The sequence below is a fragment of the Amphiprion ocellaris genome, chromosome 4 (assembly GCF_022539595.1).
Source record: "Amphiprion ocellaris isolate individual 3 ecotype Okinawa chromosome 4, ASM2253959v1, whole genome shotgun sequence".
Classification (NCBI taxonomy): Eukaryota; Metazoa; Chordata; class Actinopteri; family Pomacentridae; genus Amphiprion; species Amphiprion ocellaris.
The window spans coordinates 25,015,766-25,037,517 of NC_072769.1; positions in this window are offsets into that span (position 1 = coordinate 25,015,766).

Consider the following 21,752-nt stretch of genomic DNA (forward strand, 5'->3'; position numbering starts at 1 on the left):
GGCCACAAAGGCTAAGATGCTGTTGTTTGTTAAGTAACAAGAGACGAGATATCCATTTATATTAAATTGACATTTGACGATATCAACATTTAATTAAAAAGCTATAATTGAATTTTATCAGCAATCTCCATCTTTCACTGTCACTCCTTACTGAGGAAATAAGACTTACTCCCTGTAAGATCTGCCTTTGAACATATTTATATGTAATATTAAAACTAAACATGCATGACTGCCAAAACCAGAATAGATTCAGACATTGAAAAACACAATGTTGAATGAATGATGTAACTGTGTAATTATTCTCTTCACTGTTCATGTCAGAGACAAAATATATAAAAACTATCTCATTCCCTGAGCGCTTCCAGAAAACACTGTAGGAGAAGTCACTTTCACAGCTGACAGCTGGCATGAGGAGTTTTGAATGACTGTCTCATACAGAGTTCTGTTGTCTGTCACTTCAAGCAGAAGAGGCCAAAAGGCATAGTGAAATTGGAGTTGGTAGGTGCACTCATTGTTACATACAACTTGGAGAGAGTAATTGAGTTTGACAGTGGGAGAGGATTTCATCATACTGCTTAGATGTATCAACAGGAATCCAAACAGTGTTTGGCAGTGTGGTGTGGGCCGCTCTACAGGAGAGGAGCATCATGTAAAATCTGCCTCCTCTTGCCTTGGAAAGAAATATACCAGAAACAGCAGCCCACAGTTAAATAGGAATTTTAGAGACAATGACATGAAAAGATAAGGGAAATGTTATTACTCAACAAGGAATGCAGAGTAATGTGACAATCGGCGTATGTTTGTCTGTCTGTCTGCCTGTCCGTCTGTTTGTCTGTCTCTTAACAACATTACTCAAAAACGGACTAACAGATTTGGATGAAATTTTTAGGGAAGGTCAAAAATGACACAAGGACCAAGTGATTAGATTTTGGCAGTGATGCGGCTTATAGTCTGGATCCATGGATTTGTGAAAGATTTCTGTTTTGCAAGCTAGCGGCACGGCATCACTGTATCTATGAAAACAAGTGAACGCTACGTCAGCTGCCTGCTGACGATCACATGATTGCAATTGCAATTCCTACTACAAATCAACCGCTCCGGACTTATCGGGAGTTATCCCGGAGAAATGATACAAAGAAGAATTGATGACATTGTGGGGGTGTTTCCATGTCCTGTCAGTTCCTGCCGCCACTACGTATTCAGGTTACACGATTCTGTATCCGTACATAATGTACACATGCCTAACACACACCTGTGCTCACCGCAAGGTAGTTTTTTTTTTTTATGAAAGATTTCATCCATCGGAAATGATACAACAACTGAGCAGCCTTGGCGGAGTACTGCACTCCCTCACTGCTTTTCTTATTCTATATTTTTGTTGGTCTCAGCTTAAACCAAGAGAAGACATTTCAGTTCCAATACACTATACAATGCAAATCTTTCAAATCTGGTCACAAATACTTGTTTTTAAAAGGACTCACTACTTCCCTGGGCTGTATATGGAACCTACAAGAAGGAATTCCTCATTCTGGACTAAATATTGCATTTGGTGGGGACTATTTTAGCAATCACTTAATCCACATTAGGTCTTTTATTAAGTGTTGGGGCAACAGGAATGATGAATGTGGAATAAGTCACAATACACTACAGTGTGTGTCCATGATAATGAAGGAACACTCACCGAAATAGTGTGTCTCACTGATGTCATTTTGAAATTCTAGTAGTTAATGAGTAGTTAATGGTTTGTAGACAAAACTGGGACTCTTTTGTAGCTTTAGCTTTTATATGGATTTCTATGTGAAGTTAATCCTATGATCAACTTGTAATTGTCATAGATTATGTCAGTATGACCTCACTAGAAAGTGATATAAATGCAGGTTGATGCAAGTTAAATTTAGTGATTTCACAGAAGGTAAAAACAGGTATATATATGTATGTATATAAATAAATAAATGTGTATATATATATATAAATAAATAAATGTGTATATATATATATATATATATATATATATATATATATATATATATATATATATATATATATATATATATATATATATATATATTTATTTATTTATATTAGGGATGTCAAAATTGGCATGTTAACGCAGATTAATCCAGCACCATAATTAATCAGATTAAACATTTTATCCCTGATGGGTCGCTTCTATTTCACCAATGCAGCTTTTCCGGTGTTTACGGCATTAGTTCATCAGCTCAGGCCAATTAGGTACTAGTTTAGCCATCCCACGTGACGCTAGGAGAGGAAGACGGACAGAAAAATAAACAAGAAAAGCACTCAGAGAATGCAGTGCTCCCTTAAGACTTTTCATTCCTCAATTTGTGTATTCAGAAATCACGGCAACATAGAATCTGGCCATTTAATATAGATCGACCCACAAACTAACTAAATAAATACAAAATTACCTTGCGTGAGCACAGGTATGTGTTGTGCACGCGTACGTTATGTAGTACAGATACCGAATTGTGTGACCGAAATGTAACGGGTCGAGTGAATTGTTGCAGGTGTTACCGACCCGATTCTGCCGGCCGCCGAACCATGGTTAGGCAGCCTCGGGTAGCACTAGGCCGCTTTGCCTAGCGCGGCCCGTTAATGGTAACAGCCAATATAAGCCCGGACAAACTGCAGGGGGAGAACGAGGCACGTTATTGACCCGGCAGCAACTGTCCACACTTACAGTTCATCCAGGGTACACTGGCTTCTTACACTTGTCCTCTATGACTGGCTATATCATCAAGGTGCATCTTACTATGCCTCCACTTCCACACTCGTCTCTGCAACAACACACACTGCTGCAGCGCTCCTCCTTACGTCACCCTCACTCACACTCACACTCACACACACACACACACACACACACACACACACACACACACACACACACACACACACACACACACACACACACACACACACACACACACACACACACACACACACACACACACACACACGCACACACACACGGTTTAGATTTTTTGAGATTTAGGTATTGTTAAAGATGTATATAAGTTGGTTCAGGTTGTTCAGTCATTATTTTTCACTTTATTTTCAGATGTAAAGTTATATAAAAAATGTTTCTGAACCGTACTGAATTTATTTGATTTGACAGTCACTTATTGATTACATGCAGACACTAATAAAACTACTAGGCTACATCAACATATAACACACTAATTCAAGTTAGACATGAAGATTTTCTGGACCTTTGCTTTAATACATTTTCTCTGACTGGACCTCTTTGAATTTTAGTTGAATATCCCTGCGTTAAACAGCATGTTGGCCCTCTTTTTGAATACAAAAAACCCAAAGATGGAACAGTCCACCAACTTACAGTAATATGAACACTTTATGTGTTTAATAAATATGTTAAGTGTATATATATTCACGTATTTCTTGAATCTGTTTCCTCATGCAAAATGAAACGTGATTAATATAGATTAAAAATGAATGATATTTAATGATAAATTAATCGAAATGAATCCACAGCAACCCTGTGATTAATCTGATTAAAAATTTAAATGGTTTGACAGCATTAATGTATATATATATATATATATATATATATATATATATATATATATATATATATATATATATATATATATATATATATATATAGTTATACATTATTCTTCCTCTTCTTCTCTCTTTAACATCCACACCTGGCTACTATGAACAGTGATACATGTTTCTTCTCTTCACTAGCACCACTCCTCAGAGTCTCTCTATCTGCTCTCTTTTTTATCCATATCCAGCCATTTTGCTCAAATCTGCATTTCTAAGTATGATGTGTCATTCATCAAGGTCAGAGTAATAGCACGCTTGATTTATTCCAAAGACATCTGTTTGGAATGTGTGCATTTATCACTGCAATCGCTTTACAATTACTTTTTCACTATTGAGCTCAGTGAAAGACCAGATATACAGCATGTGCAAATACATGTTTCCCCGAATACACACAACCCAGGTCATTCAGTTCTTGTACATAGAATATATATAAATGTGTTCATAAAGTGCAGGTGGGTAGAAAAAGTCTTACATCAATCCCACTGAGAGAAATCCCACTTTTGCTCTGCAGTATGTAACTGTCTAAATGTTTGATTTTTTCTTTCTGTAATAAATACATCATATCACTGTAGTTTTACTTAGCTTACTCACATTAAGCTTTGCTAATTCTGCATTGCCAGCATTTCTGTCTTTATCCCCATTTTCTTTGACACTGTAAATTGTTTAATTCACTGTGGTTATGATGCAGAGACCAAATGGATGCAGAGCAAGTTTGTAGAGGGTAAACACTACTGTCACTTATTCACTTTATACAATCTGTCTCATCGACAAGCAAACCTACTCTAGCAGTCCTCAATGGATAGAGTTACAATACACAGAAACAGTTGTGTAGAATAAGAAAAAAGTAAACACAGTAATTCATAAAATATTCCCTCCATCCTTCCAGACATTCACGATCTGACATTGAAATGCCAGAAATTGCAATTGATTGTACCTATGAAACCTATGTTTAAGTGCCTGGAAATTCAGCCATGCAAATGCAGTCAGTGATAGTGGAGCTAAAGAGATTATGAAACAGGTCATACCGTTACATGCATCAGTGACACTGTCAGTAAAGGGGAATATATGACAAATCTGTTCTGTGAAAATTAGATCAAGGCATGATTTGAGAGGTGATGGGAACAGATGGCCACATTATAAACTGACTGCCTGTATAAAGCAAAATCTCAGAACCTCAGCAAAATATGTTTCATATAAAAGCATTTTTTGTTGCGCTGTTTTGGTTTTGCTGCTTTGCCATGTCTTCTGAGATTTCATAACATTCTAGCTAATTGTGTTAGTTTCTCTAATTTGTCCATTTGTCCTAACCACAAAATTGGGATTTCAGTTTGGGAAACAGAACTTAGACAGTGCAGGTTGGGCCAGCAGTTCAAAACCACATTTGCCTGCTTCTGCCACTTGTCCTGTGTGGACGAATACGTTGTCCTGGAGCAACAGCAGCCAGCTCCAAGCTTTCCTCTCTTTTTTTTTTTAAATTTGATTGCTTGAAGCGTTTGAGCTTTTGTGAACAGTGATCAGGCTTTTAACATCTAAGTATGGCTTCGTGAAATACAGTTAAACTGAAAAGGAGAGTTATGCCTGTTGTTTCCAGGTGAGGCTGGAAATTTTGAAATACCCTCTTAAGTATAGTAAATATTAGTATAAAAAAATTTGATTGGTTTGATGTAATCTTGATCATCTATTGCAGCATAGGTTCACTTTAAGATGTTGCCAGCAATGTCTAAGGTTCAGAAATCGAAGGGATGAAACATGTCTCTCTGTTGCACCTCCACCTTGTGATTAAGATGAGTATTTTCTCTTGAAAACACTCTAATACACCTTTATGCCATGGAAGAGTCCATTTGCCTCCACAGTAACTATGTGGGTGCATATGTGTATGTCGGGGGAACTATGTTTTTTCCCCTGATATTCAATTTGTCTGTAAAAAGAAAAAAAAGCATCCAAAAGTGTCACTTCGGCTCTGTGCTCCTCCAGCTCTTAGCGGTCTGCTTCATTGTGTCCAGTGTGCATGAGCGATGAGGTCAAGTTGAAAACATTTTATACAGAGGTTAATATTTAAACACTCCTTTTTCTCACCCAACCTATGAATTAATCACTCCCCTTATTAATCACACCTTGCTCTTAGTCTGTCTCCATTGCTGTGCATTGTGCAGTCATGTCATCCTGTTCTCCCACTCCATCCATCTGTTCCTCTCTCTTCCATGTTCTTCTTATTTTCCTACAGCTATCCATCACCGTCTCTTTCTGCTATACTCCCACCCTCCATCCGTCCATCCCCCTCCTTCCTTTTTTTTCTGTGGTTCAATAATTGATGTGAGACGTTCTGTCTCCCTTCGACTGGCTTGGGAGGTTTAAGAGACATAATTCGGCTATGGAGTGCACTTTGTACAAGCCTTGACATGCACATACATAAACACACACACACACACACACACACACACACACACACACACACACACACACACACACACACACACACACACACACACACACACACACACACTGACACACCCATACATGTTTTACAGCAGAGTTCAAGCAAGGGTCAACTCTGTTGCATTAATGTTGCAGGAGAGAAAGTGCTTGGTGTGTGTGTGTGTGTGTGTGTGTGTGTGTGTGTGTGTGTGTGTGTGTGTGTGTGTGTGTGTGTGTGTGTGCAGTTTATTCAGATCTCCACAACTTGACATCAAATAAGGTACCTGTGAATGTCTGAGTGTATGTGTTTACTTGTGTTACTCATGTTGTGGGGGCATATACCTGTTCACAAATTCAGTCTATACCACATTTAGTCTCATGATAGGGACTTGATCACTTGTCTCGAAGGGTAACTCAAGTCCTCACAATTTAAATGACTAAATCATTTTAGAGAGAAGACTTGATTTGAGGATCACAGGGCAGGATAAGGGTTAGGTTTAGGTAAGTAGTGGTTCTAGTTAGGGTTTGTCTTTAGGAGATTAGTGTAAGTCTTCTGAAGTAATGGGAAAATAGTGATGTATGTGGGAATCAATATTAGTTGCACATATCAACTGTCAATCTAATTGTGGCATACTTTTTTCTCTGATAGACATTGGCAGATATTGTGTAAAAAAAAATGCATACAGGCAGGTGCCCCAACTTTTGGTGATTACTTACAAATGCTGTCTCTGCAATGATATTGGTGGAACAGAAGGACAATACTGTACTGCAGGAAAAACCGTGCTACAATAGTTTGAGAAGGGCAGGATAACAAGAAGACAACAGAACGGTTGGTCATGGGTTCATGTGAAAGCATGACAATGAGCCAGAACATTAAAGGAATATGCCAAGAGGTATATTCTTAAACCCCTCTTAATACAACAAAAGGATGCTTTCCAAGCAATGTTTCATTCACTCCGTACAAGGATGGTATGAGTCACAAATTTAGATTGAATATGGATTTAAGATTCTTTCATTCTTTAAAAAATAATTTTAAAAAATCCTTACTTTCAGAAGACAGTGGTGAAAACTTTTGACAGGCAGCATGGACAATAATTTTTATTTTCAGATGCTGGCCTCTGAAACTTTTATTATAAAAAAATGTTGAATTTTTCAGAAACACAAGTGAGTCCAGTGTTGATTTAGGTGTTTTGTCAGTGGAAGGAGTTTTGCCTATGTGTGGCTTCCAGCTTTTGTTGATCAGCTCTTGAACAAAGGATACTACAGTAAGCGTTTCAGGTCTGCACTCTTAATTAAAACTCAGTCGTCAACATTTACACTGGAATTATTCGAATGCTTCTTACAGTGATTTTTTCCCCCGTTTTTCTATTCCATTAAAACAAAGGAAATAACATTTTTATCAAATTTGATTAGTTTTGACTTGAAAAACAAAGAAAGAAAGAAAGAAAATCATTTAGCTTGCGATGTGTTGAAAGGAAATAAGGGTCACAACAGCAGGGATGAAAATTGGCTTTAGATGATTATTACCTTTCATCTGTTTACAATGTTACCATTTTTTTCAGCTGAGAGGAGAATTTTTTAAAGAGCTCTCAAAACCACATGTATACAATTATATTAATACACAATTCTCCACCCCATATTCTGCCTGAACGCTCAGAATACGTCAAAAAGTCATGCTTTTGCCAAACTATAACTCTTTAGAAACAGCTTCCCTTTCTTACATGCATGAACTGCTGTCAAGCAGTACAATAAGTCACCTGCTGGCTTTAACTGCTGCCTCCAGCTTCACCAACACACCTGTACGTGAGCCGAGTTAAAATCAGTTCAGTTTTATCTATATAATGTCTATTAACAACATCAGCATCAGGGCACTTCGCATAGTAAGGTGAAACGTAGAAAGGACTGTGCTGCTGGGGTGGTCTGAAAACTTTTTATGGATATTTTTCACTTTTCAAAAATACTTTCTTGCACTGTTAAAACTGTCATAGCTGGGACTAAAAACAAAACAAACAACAACAACAAAAAAACATCTATCTATCTATCTGCCTATCTATCTGTCTATCTATCTATCTATCTATCTATCTATCTATCTATCTATCTATCTATCTATCTATCTATCTGTCTATCTATCTATCTATCTATCTGTCTATCTGTCTATCTATCTATCTATCTATCTGTCTATCTATCTGTCTATCTATCTGTCTATCTATCTATCTATCTATCTATGTCATATGTAAATACATATAAACATCCAGTAAGTTGATAATTTTTTAAAGAAATAAAATTATCTTTAATGTATAACCGAAATGAAGTTCATTCCTTCCCTTTTTGCCATTTAGCTGTAAACTTTTGTGCATGAATTCAATTACATAACTGCACTTGAACAAGTTACTACCAAACAACACTGGAAGTAGGTTAACCATCAATGTTGTTCCATTTATTGTATAAATACAATTAAAATATCTCATTCCAATTTTTAATGAAATCAACATAAAGAATGCAGACAAGTAAACAGGTTGATCATTTTATTTATCGTCTCATCTATATTTCAGTCCTCCCTTCCCTGTGTCTCTTTTGTTGCTTAATTGAAAGGCCATGGCAAGGGACCTGAGCAGCAAATGGCCTGATCAATACCAAGCCTGATGTGTAAATTGATCGTATTTGTGGGTGTGATGGGGATTGGGCTTATGTGCATGTGTTTGAGTGATAGCAGGAGTATCTCTGCATGTGCTGTGTGGATGAGTGTGTGTAGTTGGACTCCCACTTATGCTAGGTGTTCAATCAGCCTAATTCATTCTCGCCCAGAGACTGTTGTGTGGTTGCAGGACGATTCATTTACTCTGCAGGCTCCAATCAAAAGTATTCCCAGCATTCCCTGCTGTAATAATCACTGCATATGAAATTAGAAAATACATAATGGCAAGGCAAAGTGCTTTGCACTACAGGCGAAACAGACAAGTGTGAATGACTGAGTCTTTATATTTTATGATATGAACTCAATGGGCATCACACGGCAAACTTGTGTACGTTACCTTTGATTCTTTAACCCTGTAAGATCCAAAAATAGAAAAAAAAAAAAAAAAGCAAAAATAATCCACTGCCACTCAAAAGTCCGGGGTCACCCAGGCAATTTCATGTTTTCCATGAAAACTCATACTGTTATTCATGTGCAAACATAATTATACAAGGGTTTTCTAATCATTAATTAGCATTTCAACACGGCCAGCTAGCACAATGTAGAATGAGAATGCAGAAGTGATGGTTGCTGGAAATGTTCCTCTGTACCCCTACGTAGATGTTCCATTAAAAATCAGCCGTTTCCAGCAAGAATAGTCATTTACCACATATAACAAGATTGTATTTCTAATTCATTTCATGTGATTTTCATTGAAAAAGTGCTTTTTTAAAAAAAAAAAAAGGACTCTTGTACGTGACCCCAAACTTTTGAAGGGTAGTTCAAAAATTAAAAAAAAACCCAAAAACTGATGTATTTTTGCAACAGTGGATTTCACAGGGTTAAGCCTTTTGAGTAGAAGAAAAAAGAAAAAAAAGACCTCACTTATTTAACCACACAACTAAATGTTTTGTCACAGAACGGTGTTCTTGAGCCTTTTCTGTGTTCTTCATCACCAGGACAGTTAGTTTCCCCATCATGAGTCGCTAATATATTTAATATATATTTTGTGGTTGTCTTTATCAAAATGTGCCTTGTTAAGATAATGTATATACATATAAATTTTTATATTATATTATACAAGACCAAAATAGCATTTCATGCAGATTCTCTCTGTCTCTGATGCATATTCCCCTGGTTCAGTTCTGTTTTTACATGCTCTTTTGCATCACACACACCAGATGCTAACACCTTCATGCCTCACACATCCTGTGCCGTGTGTATATTCTCTGCTTTTTATTGGATGATGCATTCGAACATTACATTTTGTTCATGCAGTGAAGTTTTAATGTGTTTGTTTTAAACTGAGATCTTTTAAAACCCGTCCCAGCCAGCCAATGTTTTTAAAATCTGTAGAGAACTACCAACTGGATAGATTGTCCCTCAGGTGTGTATTTGCTGTGACAAATCATGTTTCAAGTCTATATTCTTTCAGTTCAATTGCATTTCATTTGCATAGCACCAATATCACAGTGAAGGTCATCATAGGGAACTTCACCTAATATAAATAGAAACACCTTTGGGAAAAATATTCCCTTTTAACAGGAAAAAAAAAATCTCTGACAGAAACCAGAATCATGGAGGGCAACCATCTGCCTCAAACGTCTTCATGTCCTGCTCCTCATCTCTTGTGCGGGACTCGCTGTGTCACTGTGTTTGCAAATTCCTATGGAATGTACTTTTGTGATGAAGGGCTGGTCAGATTGGCCTGATGGGAGCAGATTTGAGTGTTATATCAAAATGACGGATTGTTTTTAGAAGCCAGAAAAGCCAAACATTCCCAAAATGTGAATCACAAAGATGAATTATTTTGCTCCACCTGCAGTGACAGTCCCTCTCTGTCTTTAATATTAGCAGGGCATCTGCTCATTCTCACTTTCTTAAAATTGAAACCCAGACATCTTTTTTGTTTGTTGACACTAATTCATTTTCTCCACTAAGAAAGCTATTTCCAAAGGTAAACATAATCTCAGGATACTCTTCAAACTCTGCTCTACATTACAATTATTATCATCTAGCTGAGCAGTGCACTTCACTTCTATCGAAGGCCCTCCCCTCAGCTTGTCAGCAATCATTTATTCGATACACACGGGCATCCAAATGTGAGTACACACACCAGGAGGTCAGGAACAACAAGGCAAGCAAGAGGTTTATAAGTGCCTGGACAATATACGGACTAATGTGTTGTCATGCAGTGATTAAAAGAAAAGGAAGAACAAGGGTATAATTGCTCACAAATGATGTTTGTTTACATTCTTTGTCATGTTTTCTGCAGAATTACGACACTTTGTTATATTGATTCCCAGATTTAGCACAATAATTGGGTTAACTCTAAATAATATTCATGTTTCCACGAAAATTATGAGCTGTATTTTGATACCCTGTGCCTTGATTGTTACAATTCTGCCTGTGACACATTTTGTTTTTTTGTTTATAACATGTATATATATATATATATATATATATATATATATATATATATATATATATATATATATATATATATATACACACATTTTTCACACCTTCTGGGGGGAATCTTGTCCTCATGTCACCACAAATCTTCTTCCTCTCAGAAATGTGAATCTGGTTGAAATACTTAAAATGGTTAAAGTAAATGTGTGTGCGTGTGTGTGTGTGTGTGTGTGTGTGTGTGTGTGTGTGTGTGTGTTTGTGTGTGTGCAGCATCCGTACAGGGTGGAGGTTTAAAATGGCGCCTGTCTGGAAACAGGTCCATTATGGGTTTAAAGTACTTTTAGTCTTCCAAACATTCCTAACTCACTTTCATTTTCTCTCACTTTACAGCACCCTCTCTCACCCTTTCTCTCTGTCCTTTCTCCCTGCCTGTCTCGCTCTGCTTCTCTACACTGTCTCCAAACTTCTCTCTATCCAATTAGTGCTCAGTCTGTTTCAGTAGAAGACAATATGTCTGCTCCAAATCCAGAGAGGAGGCCTTAAACGCTCTCCAGAGAGAGAGAGAGAGAGAGAGAGAGAGAGAGAGACAGACAGACAGACAGACAGACCGAGTCAACACACGCATTCATTAGGTAAGACAGGTTTTCTGGATGCTGTAGCGCACTACACCGCAATAATATAAGCTGAATTACAACATGACTAAAATTTTGCACTTGTTTAAAATCAGAGGCACCACTCTGTTTTTTTTTTTTTTTTTTCAATCAGATAATGTGAGATACCTTTATCTGGGATATTTCAGACTGAATATTCATAAAATGTGTCAAATCTACTTGTACTGATCGGTCTTAAAATCAGAAATTGTGAACTCTGATTTCATTGATGTCAGATCAGTTTAGAATAGCTTTGGGATTTAGAAGTCAAATGTAATTTCTAAAATCACTCATTTAGCAGAGAGAAAGTCATGCTCCAAGATCAATGTGCGACATCGGTGAGAGAGAGACAGAGAGAGAGAGAGAGAGAGAGAGACAGAGAGAGAGAGAGAGACAGAGAGAGAGACAGAGAGAGAGAGAGAGAGAGACAGAGAGAGAGAGCTGCAAATGCCAAAGTGAATACACTAAGTCACAGTTCATAGTTATAAACATTCCCACTATTACATTATCAGTGTTATTGAAAGAAAGCAAATACTTCAACATAAAAAAAACATACTCTATGAAACTAGAAGGAACAGAACCAAAAACCTATCATGAAAGAATAAAGAACCCAAGAAAATAGTAGAAAGAATCCACAACTGCATTCCAATGATTTTCTTTTTTACAGAAAGTTCTTTGAAGCCACATTTAAATCAGCTTCTAACCAGTCATGGTTAGATGACTGGGACCAGCCCTAGGGTTGGACCCCTTGTCCATCCCTTCACTGTCCATGAGAGGTCAGACCAGACACCTTTATAACTTACTTTGAATTAATTTTTTAAACATATCATTTGAATTGTTAAATTTCTACTATGATTACAGATCTGAAATCCAACTGATCATGTAATTAAAAGGATATAAAACACAATATGTTTATCTCATTTGGTTCCTGAGATAATAATAATTAAAAAGATGTATAAACATGTCTATAAATTGTGGAATTTCATTATACATGTCTCTAACTTCTAACATAATTCAGAACACAGTCATGTGCATTGACAGATAAGAAAAATAAGACTTTAAAATTCTATACACTTGGGATGGAAGTCTCAGTGTGTCCTTTATGGAGGTGACAGAGACAGAAGGGGGGGTGTCTATCTCATGTGTGTGTTCTCTACAACCATTTCAGATGTAAGGTCTTCTCTTCAATACTGGTCCTCACGACCTGGATTACTGAGTCCAGATTTTGGGGACGTATCTCCAGTTGTGTTTGAGTTCCTTAACTTTATGCTTTGAACCTAATTAGTTCATTATTCTACAGAAACTGCTGGGTGTTAGGAAGAGAAGAAGGTCTAAAGTAAAGAGCTGTGGTTACTTCATAACTGGTTGTTTGGGACCAGAACGGTTTCTATTGGATGGTAGGAAATGCCCCGTTGTCTGCAACAGGACAACAAGTGGTCATCCTGATGTAAACATCCAACATAGGTGTTCTATTTGGATGAAAGTTTTAGGTGCGCTGTCTTCTCAAATAGCCTCCTACCAAATTTACAGCTGTGAGATGGATTCTGTGTGCACTGCTCTGTAATGCAGCCAGCAATAAACAGTTGTTCTGCTCCTTGGTATACTACAGTGAACTTTGGATTTGCATATATGAACTCAAACTAATGGATTTTTCAGACTAAATATGTAACTGGCAAAACATGACATGCTTTACATGTCCAACTTTACAACTCTGTTCTGCTAAGATTTCACTGTGTGCATGTGCAGGGGTCTAAATATACATCATGTGAACAATGATGCAATATCACCAGGGACAGATATGGTCAACACTGACGCCAGACATCAGACATACCCATTACACACACACACACACACTTACATTCACATGGGAGATTTGTCTGGACGTACTATACCTGAATGAAGGGATTTAGAAAGAGCAATGAAACACAGAGGAATGTACTGCACAATATTAGTACATGTCAGTGGATAAAACAAAACACCAGCTTACAAGATGACTCCCAGTCTGCAGAAGAGGAGTAGAGGAGGAATATTGCATCATGATAACAATTTAAAGCACACCAGCAAAATCACACAAGAAGACAAAAGTGAAAAAAAAAGGCCTGACGGGTATGGCCTGCAACTAGAATCCAATAAATTACATCTGAGGTATTTTAAAGAGAAACACAGAGCAAGACAACCACTCCAGCCAAGAGCGGCTGAAAAAAAATATTGTCTGTGAAAAATGAAGATCTCTAGAAATTTGTGCAACACTGGTATTTTCCATTGCCAAGGAGGATCCATCCATCCATCCATCCATCCATCCATCCATCCATCCATCCATCCATCCATGCACAGGGAGAACATACAAACTCCACACAAAGATCACGGGAAGGCTGGGACACGAACCAAGGATCTTCTAGCTGTAAGGCGAAAGTGCTAATTACCAAGCCACTGTACAGCCCTGGATCAAATGACTGAAAAAATAAAAAACAAAGATGTGAATCTTGTTACATTGACTTCTTAATACATTTAAACTGTAATTTTACGTAAGGGCAAACACCCTACCGTTGAACTTAAAAGTGATGCAATTATTGAGAGATGGTACATTTTTGAATCATTTGACATGTAAAGAACACAGGGGTGCACAAGGTTAACTGGTAGCTTAGCTCAGTACACTTTCCAAGTAGCTCAGCCAGCAGTACTTAGATGGCTTCTGTTCTCCAACAACAATTTATTCTGAAACAACTTTCTGTCTGTTTTATAGTTTTTATCATGCTATTCTTTTCTCACAAAACATCAACAAGTTTACAAAGCCGATCATTTACCACAGATAATAACTGCATCAATTTCTCTTTGCAGGTCTTCAACATTAAGAGTATGTATACTGTATGTACACCAGGGCTAAGTAGTGGCAAAGTTCAGACTGTGGGAAATAGTTATAGTCTAGGAGTTATAATAGCTTTGTCAAATGCGACTTGCATCTTCCTACCTATCTGTCTGCTCATTCACAGTTCAACAATTGTCTGTCCTGGGTTGCTGTACTTCACCACCAATGTTAGCTCCTTGTTTAAAACTTTGTCCTGAAGAAAGAAGCTCAAAGTCACTGGACAAATGATGAATTGTCCATGAAAAGGAGTCAGACAACTAAGTTTCTGGTGTGCAGGGATGCTGGGTTAAGCTGTGACTCAACTACTTGTTTTCTGTTTTCTAGACCATTTAATAATCTGATTCAGTGCAATTCTGACCTTTAAGGATGTCCTCACCATGATGGCATAGAAAAATGCTAAAAATGCTAAATAAACAATAATGATTAAATCAATAAAAGCAGAATTTTTTTTTTTTAAAAAGGTCATCATGGAAATAGTTTCTCCAAACAAGACAAGATCATTTCTAAATCAATAATTATTCCAAGATTGCACATATTTAACTTCATATGAGTGGGAATGTCTTCTAAAATCAATCAGCAAATCTTCTGTGTTAGATATATTTAACTGAAAATATGACTCCTCGCCTCACTTGACAATGTTATCGCTAGCACCAAAACTAGTGTCACTCTAATTATTAGTCTATGACTAATTCTTTGTTTTGTTTGTAGATAGGCAACATTAAACATTAAAGATACTTAAAGTTTAATAATGTGCTACAAATTAATTAAAATTAATTATTGCAATAAATAGGGTTATATTAAATTAAAATTAAGGTACATCTAGCTCTCTAACATATGAAAATAGTTATGGTCAAATGGACTCTGTCGGTTCAACTTCAACAAAAACAAATAAAATTTTAAATATAAAACAACAACAAAACATTCTTTATTCTAATGTTGAATATTCCGTTCTGAGACATTTTTATGTTTTACACCTGAACAAATAAACATATTTTCACAGCATCTTCCAGGTATTGTTTTTTTATTTTTACTTTATTTTTTAGGATGTTGATGTATTTGCTTGTTTTCACCATGTCCTTTATCCCCTTGTGTGTACATTCTTCACACTCAAAGGTCATGCAGAGGAAGCACGAAAGAGAGAGAGAGTGTGAGAGAGAGAGAGAGCTTTTAACGTTCCTCTCTTCCCCTCATCACTCCCCTCTCTGTCTCTTTTTATCCCTCTGGAGAGGAAAAAGGATGAGAGGGAAATAGACAAGTGTCTGCAGCAATTGCCCCTCACTCTAAGTATGTGTGTGTAAACGTGTTCATGTGTGTGTATGTGTGTTTGTGTGTGTGTGACTGAATACAGTGTGAGTGATCATCTGACTGCAGATCCAGTGAGACCTCTCGGTCTCTCCCTCTTCTTTACCTCAGCCTTCTTCCTATCCGCATCTTTCTCCTCTTCTGCTTGCATTCCAGTCTTATTTTGCTTCCCTCCTTCACGCACACACACACGCACACACACACACACACACACACACACACACACACATCCTCTACACTTGAACAGATCCAGCAGCCTCTGGTGTAGCCACTCACTGAGGTCAGAGAGTGTAAGTGTCATCAAATGCATGTTAGCCTCATGGGACTCTGCTCCTCCCTCTCCTCGTCTTCCCTGCTTTTAAGACATGGAAACCGCAGTAACCACGACAGCTTCAGGCACAATTACTACCTGTTCCTGTGTGTGTGTGTGTGTGTGTGTGTGTGTGTGTGGGTGTGTGTGTGTGTGTGTGTTGTGTGTGTGTGAACAACAGCACGATTCTGAGTTGAGACCACATGACAGGGATGTATCCTGGATTTGTTTACACACACACAGAATTCCCTTTATTAACATTACTGTCATAGTAACCTTGTTTTGGGTCAGAGTGTAACCAGTGTAATTTGGATAAGCAACCTGTATAAGCTCATTCTGCGAGGAGCAGTGTGCTCAGGAAATTAGCTACAGGACATCAACTATTTATCCTTCAGAAATCTGCTGAAATTCTCAGAGCAACAAATTAAAACGTTTTTTTGGCCAAAATTACAGTTCTTTTCGACAAATGAAAGTACTTGGCTGTCCTTGTTCTACCTATTAAACATGTTTTAGCATAACTTATGCAACTGTTTGCCTATACTGTTGATGAAAAGTATTACATTCCTACTCTTGTGATTTATAAATTGGACTCTATAAATCTGTTATTGATGTAAAAAAAAAAAAAAAAAGATGTGTGCACAAGTGTTAGAATGTACACAATTCTGTAATGTAGATTAAAGCAGCAGTAAAATTTGTTGTTTTAGAGAATTAGAAACTCTAAAATTTACATATACACTTCTAAAATGAACTAGTGTTGATCAATATCTTAAACACACTACTAGAGCTCCTGCAGTAATATTAAATACACAAATGAATATAGGCATCACTATTTTTTTTTTCAAATCCTCATAATACATCTTGGCTGACAAAAATAACTAGGTGAAAGTAAAATATCCACTACTGAAAAATGAAATTCAGCTGGAAAATCTATATTTTAATCTCTAAAGCTGTGCTTTTAGCTCTATATTCACACTTTTAACTTCTAGTTTTGGTCTCTTGACAAGGTTAAATTCACATGATCTGAACATTAACAGCCCACTAACCAACAGTAAACATCACAATTCATTCCCATACAACTAGCAAGAACTTTCTCCATCTTCAAAGAGGGTAACGAAAAGATGAAAATGTGTCCTGTGGGTGATAAATATTCTTGTCACTCAGTTATTTTCATAAATATGTTTTGTGCATATTTGTTCAGAGATCACTTCCTGAACATTTTAAGGACATTAGATAAACTTCTTGGTAGTTCAGTTTTGAATTTTTTGAAGACCCCATGTGCATGTTAATAAAACATTGTCTCTGATCTATTTGCCTTTAGATCAGGGGTGCCCAACCTTTTTTGACCCAAGATCTACTTTTCAAGTAGCCAACCTCCCGAGATCTACCAGTCCAATGCCAACATCGCAAACCCACACACATCATTTCCAGCCTGCAGTAAAGAACCGAACAACAATTTTTCTTGTTGTCACAAAACCACTTGACATCACATCACAAACCCTCCCTCTCTCCAACACACACAGACACAAATTCCTCTCACACAGCTGCCAGTTTGCATAGTGGGCTGTAGCACAAACCCACTCTCTCTGCTCCTCTTTCTCACACACACATGTCAATCTGCATGGTGAGCAATAGCCATAACTGACCTAAATATGAACTAAACAGAAAAATAAATGAGATACACAACAGGTAGATCTGAGTTTGAAAAAAGGAAATCCCTTCCTACCTTAGTGGGAGACCTGGCACTGGGAGGAGGAGGCCAGCTTCTTGTAGTCAGGAGTGTAGGAGCTGGTTGCAAGGCGTAGGCAGGCTGCAAGGTGGTCATCTGTCATTGCTGATCTGCGCTTGGACTTGATGATTTTAATGTGCGAGAAAGCAGACGCATAAATAAGTTGATCCAAAAAGAGTTGTCAGGTTCAAGGCATCTTCTGAGATTGGGATATTTCTCCTCCACCAGTAGTTTCCAGAACACCACATGCTCTCCAGGTTGAGCGGATGTTGATCTGGCTTTGATCTCAATGTCATTTTGCAATGTCAGAATCTCATCCTCAAGAGCGGAGCTTTCCAAGTCAAAAAGTGATTTGACTTTGGCGGCAATGTCACCAACATCAATACTTGCACCAAATGGATAACACATATAGCTGGCTACAGGTTTGATGGATGCAAAGTCAGTAAAACGTCTCTCAAACTCTGAGGAGATGCTCTGAACATGCTCTTCATAACGTGCACTGTCAAGCTGTATCACACCTTTACCTTGACGTTGTAGTTCTGCTTGCATGTGAGGGAAGTTGTGCAGGTTACCACGCTGCAGCCTGCTGGACATCAGCTGTAGCTTGCTTTTAAATGTGTTCACTGAACTCATTGTGTTGACTACATCTTTACCCTGCTGCTCCAAATTCAATTCATTGAGCTCACCAGTCAGATCAGTGAGGAAAGATAAATCTAAAAGCCACTGGTGGTCCTCTAGCTTTCTATGGCAATCCACATGTTTTGAAAGCTTGAGGAAGTCCTTGATTTCAGGCAACAGCTCCGTAAATCTGGCCAAAAATGTACCTCTGCTTAACCACCTAACATCCGTGTGAAGCAGCAGGTCTGTGTACTCAGCATCATTCTCCTCCAAGTGAGCATGGAAAAGCCTTCTCTGCAGACTCCTGGCTCGAACTGAACACACAGTCTTCATCGCAATATCCATCACTTCTTTCATATTTAAAATCTTTCCACACAACGCTTGCTGGTGAATTATACAATGATAATTCAGGATATCCGGGAAAGATTCTCATTCTTTGCACAGTGCAATAAATCCACTGGTGCGGCCCATCATAGAGGCGTCCCATCAGCTGTGATGGAGATCAGCTGGAAGAGCGCAGTTTTGTCTCGCTAACAAAGCTCATGAAAGCATTAAAAATATCCTCACCTCTGGTGTGTCCTTTTAATGGCAAAATGGTGAGCAGTTCTTCCTTGGCACTCATATCTTCAAAAACCATCCTGATGAAAACACACAATTGAGCCACATCCACCACATCAGTTGACTCGTCAAATTGGAGGGAAAAACATTCGCAAGCGTCAGTATCCTTCCTGAGTTGCTCCTCCACATCCACATCCATTCCCTCACATCAGCTTGCAGTAGTATTGCGGGAGAGTTGCACTTCTTTAATGGCCTTCACGATCTCAGTTTTATTTTTAAAGTCGCCAAACAAGCTATCTGCTGCCTCGAGAAAGGCTTCCTTCACAATATCGCCGTCACCGAATGACTTGTGTTTAGCAAGGACGTGACTGACGCGATAGGAAGCAATAGTTGCGGCCTTATATCACTCTGGGTCTTCGGTTTGGTAAAGACTGACTGTCATGCTGCGAGCTGCGCTTTCAAATCTCGCACTTTTGTGGCGCATAAAGGCGTTTTTGTCGGGAAATCCCTCTCGTAGCTCCCGTGTACTGTTTTAAAATGCCTCTCCATATTGCCTTTCTTTGCCAGCGCCACCGTTGCATTGCATATCAAACAAATAGGCTTTGAATGAGAATAAGCAAAGAAATAATCATCCTCCCATTCAGGGTGACACTGGTTTGTCTTGGCTCGTTTCTCTTTGGCCATGTTCACTTTTAGGAGTACGTGACCGCTCTGATGGCTAGCTGCTAGCTGCTAGCTACTATTGACAGCTGTCAACTACCTGTCATGCATGTCACGCGCTACCATAGGTTAAACGTGACCTACTTTTTTTTCTTTTTCTCCTTTTTTAATTTTTTATTTTTTTTTATGTGGAAGTGTTTAGGAGACGGATAGGGTGCACAACAAAACATACAGTCACACATTAAAAAAAACAAACTTTTATTTAAAAAAAATAAAATAAAATCCTACAACCCACGGTCGACTTGGGATCAGCCCGCGGTCGACCAGTAGACCGCGATCGACTGGTTGGGCACTCCTGCTTTAGACTATGAACAAGTCACACCAGAGTCCTCTGGGCTCAAATCTGTGTGTCATTAGTTCTTTTCATTTTCAAATGAGAATATAAGTGAGTGTAAATTTTATAAAAGAAAATATGTCATTTAGTCACTGATTTATTAATCCAACACTACTTATCTAATTTAATATAACAAATCTGAGCTTCAACTTCAAGAGGAGTTTTTAAACAAAATATCTTGGAAGTTAAAGGTGTACTCATGTGAAGAGAAGGACATTTTTATAAGTAAGAGAAAATATGTTGGTGCCATAATTCACTAAATTGCATGATGGTCAGTAGGACCAAGGAGGTTTACCAATGAAAGTGGACCAGTGACTGATACAGTCTTCCATAATATATGCTATAGGGCTGAAAAAAACAAAAACAGAAAAAAAAGCCTGAATGATACCCAAATTTATGTAGTACCTAGTGCTGTCTGTGTAGGCACAACCTGATATATAACTGCAAAACCGTTCTGTGACACCGGGTTACATATTTCTTCTATATAAATTATGTGTTTTAGGCATGTATGTGTTCCTTAGTCAGTGTTTATTATATTGGGAATCCAGTTGGATACATAACTTTATTGAAAATCAATATATTACTTCTTACTACCATGTAGCTAACCCAATGATTATGCAGAAAAAAAACTGGCCGACAAGAACAATGTCATTTGCTGATGAGTCTTATTGTTACAACTTCAGTTCCAACAGAACTGCATGTGTCTGTGCCCTTATTGCATCTCAGTGCTCTCTGTCAAACACAGGTATTTCATGCTTTGGTCATGAATTGAGAATCTCAACAGCAGTTTTGCAAAATTGTCAGTTCTTAAGTATGCTTTCAAAACAACTGCTACTATATTAGCACCAAGGGGAATAGTTATCTTCAGTTACAACTCTTCAGAAATAGGCTGCAGACTTCAAAACATGTCTGGTGGTAAAAGCTGGGGGCAGCATTAGAAAGCTATAAAGTACAAGAGTGGATGCAACATAAATGAAGAAGAGCAGAAAGAAAAAAGAACTAATAAAATAAGGAACATGTGCAAATGATTAAAAGAGACCAGGACTGTAACTTATAGTAAAGGAGACAAAAAGAAGAGTGTAAAATAGAGAAAAACAACCGTTTTAGTCTGACTGAAAGCAAATGAGAAAGAGAACGTGTAAAGAAGACTGTGAAATGAAACAGGAAGGTAAGAGGAGGACAAAGGAGATGGATTTGCCCACTGCAGCAATCTAAGCTAGTGTACTTCAAGGCCTCAGTGGGGGGCTGTGCTTTGAAAGAGAGACAAAAAAGATGAGAGGGAGAAGGAAAAAGACAAGTGAAAAGAAAGTAAACTGTCATAGAATAAGAGGTGGGAATGAAGGAAGGAAGGACATGGTCATGGAGCAGTCAAACTGAAGGGAGGGCAGTTTGATTTATCGCTGCATATGAATACAACACATTCCTGAGAAAATGCTTGTAAGACGTGCACAACTTATTTTACTTCAGCTTATTTAGAAGTCTTTCCCAAATGAGACACAGAATAAATAACGAAAAGAAAGATTTTTATTTTTTTTTTAAAAAGGATGTGAAAAAAGACAGGACTGATGTG